A 2,507-nucleotide genomic window follows, 5' to 3' on the forward strand; every position below is an offset into this window, starting at 1 on the left:
TGGTGCATATTGCAAGGGTACATGTCAAATCTATTAAAAATAGAGTATAAATGCCTTAACACAATAATTAACTGAGGTGAAGGCTAGGTTAACCACTTTGATGTAAGCATTCCAAATTCTACATAAAATCAGCACATTGTACCTAAAATAAAACAAAACAAAACAAAACAAAATAAAGTCATTGAGAGAGAGAGAAACAGGTGTGTGCCATGGAGGCAATGGAAACTGCTGCCCTTATACCCCAAATCAGCCTCACACATGCTCGGGTGGTGTGGCCAGCCCTTTCCCTTGGTCCAGTCTCCCCTTTGGAGGCAAGGAGCGGGACCGCTTCCTCCCTTTCTTCAGGCTGTTGGCCAACAGCCCCTTGAGGCTGGCTGTCCATGGTAGGCTGCAGGCTGCCCCCTGCACCCTTCTCTGTTCACCAGCACAGCTGTCACAGGGAGGGGGTCTTGGCCTCGCTGCTGTCCCCCTGGCTGGGTTGTGGCTTAAGCAAGATGAATCTGTAGAGGAGGTCCATTTCTGAACTCGCCTGGGCTGCTGCATAGCCCTCAGGAGTGTAGCTGGAGGCTTCAGCCATGTTCTGCTAATCTGTGTTGTGGTGCCAGTAGCATGCGGGGCAGCAAGGTGGTGGGTGTGTGAGGACACGAGTAATGTTCTGTTTCCTTGTTAAGCAGGCTCACATTCTTCTCTATCTCCAGCAAGACCCACTTGTGATGCTTGGCGATGGCCAGTGTGGCACTGTGGGCCCGCTGGTAAATCCACTCCCGTTCCTGTGTCTAGAAGGTGCAGAGCCCTTCTCCAGTGTTGCACAAGCTGCCCGCCTCAAAGGTAAAGCATGTTGCGTCCCAGTCATAGAGATGCAATGAGACAAGCTTCAGACTGCTGTGTCCCAGAGGAAGAAGCTGTTCTCCTGGGTGATCCGCAGTCTGCACTCACCATACACGTCCAGGTGGGGGCAGGGAGGCAGGAAGATGCCATGCGCCCCTGGGGCCAGGAGGTCAGGCTCTCCCTGACTGGTGTCATTCAGCCGACCTCAGACACTCCACAGATAGTGTCTTGCACCACTCTTCAGCCTCCAGCTCTGGGTCCCAGGTGAAGGCTTGTGCCCAGTCATTGGTGAATGTGATGGCTGCTGCCTGCCACTAGGTCTCCTTGGGAAGCCATGTAACATACTTGACATTGCTGATGTCAGTCACCTTGGGGCAGCCTCGGAGGTGCACTGACGTCTCATCTGGATACTTCTCCAGCCACAGGGGCCCCTTGTTGGAGGATTTGCAGAACACCAGCCAGCACCACCGGTAGATTCCCAGCTTCCTGCTCTTCATCATGTGGCCTTGCTTGAGAATGTGACTGAAATCAGTTTCAATGGTTTCTCCCCCATCCTTGGGCACCAGGCTTGGTGAGGTGAGGGGAGAGATGTCCAGGGCCCGGCTTGGGGCACCTCAGATCAACAATTCCAGATACTCCTCTTGCTGGCCACTCCTGACCTCCCCGCCTCAGTATTATTCTAGCAGCTCCTTCACCAGGCGCCTATTGGGCTCCAAGCCGGGTCTGGAGCCTGCTGGGTGAGGCCTCAGGGCAGGAACATGCCCGCCTAACTGCTGGGGACTGCCAGAGCAGGCAGGGTAGTTACGGAGATGCAGCCGCAGGCTCACACTCCAGCTGAGACTCCTGCTCTACCTTTTATTTAGGAAGTATTTTATTGGACCACCCTGACATTACATCCATCTGCTCCTTTTCTCTCCATGTACTCCCTGTACTGTCTGCTTTCCCTATTCTTCATCCCCTTTTGTAAACCTGTCCTCTTCCTGATTTCCTGACTTTGCTGAGCTCTCAAATTGTATTGAGATGGGACTAAAGCTTCAGCACCTTTAGTCATACACTGTATTTCATCTTTACCTGTTGCTAACACCTGAGAAGAGATACAATTTAACACTATTCGCTTCTTCATTTTTTTTTTTTTACTATACATTTAATAGGTCATTTTCCTTGGCATTTAGAATATGTTGGTGCTCATGTTTTTCAATAAACATTTTTTCAAATGACTTTTTCAATAAAATGCACTGCTTACCCTTTACTTGTTTGGGTACTGTCTTGGTTTCATTTGAATTGCCACTCCCAGAAGAACAACGAAGATCCTCTTTGGTAAGATTCTCTGATAAATTCTGTTAAAAATAACATAAGTATTGAGTTTCAATTACAGTATAATTATAATATGTGGCACTAAGATTTCCTAATCACTTCCTTCAAAAATGTCTGAAATTTCTACTCTAAAAACAATTAATTTTACCTTTAAATAGAAGAATGTCTTGAAAACCAAAGCATTGCAACCTTACATATGCTCTCTAGATGAACCTTACCTTCTACCTGTGTATGGCTACTGATTCTGTAAATGGAGCACAGGCAGCCAAAGGAAACATTAACTCATGTCATATCACAATAAGGAACTATCTTCACCTTCCATAACATTACTTTGCATTCTCCACCAACACAAACAAATGTTGCAA

At 47.8% G+C, this 2,507-nt stretch overlaps 1 pseudogene; it reads right to left on the reverse strand.

Annotated features, from left to right (window-relative positions):
- Window positions 1-433: 433 nt before the first annotated feature.
- On the reverse strand, window positions 434-1,747 carry LOC128579359 (docking protein 4-like; annotated as a pseudogene).
- Window positions 1,748-2,507: the final 760 nt, after the last annotated feature.

This window comes from Nycticebus coucang, unplaced genomic scaffold, assembly GCF_027406575.1.
Source record: "Nycticebus coucang isolate mNycCou1 unplaced genomic scaffold, mNycCou1.pri scaffold_49, whole genome shotgun sequence".
Lineage (NCBI taxonomy): Eukaryota > Metazoa > Chordata > Mammalia > Primates > Lorisidae > Nycticebus > Nycticebus coucang.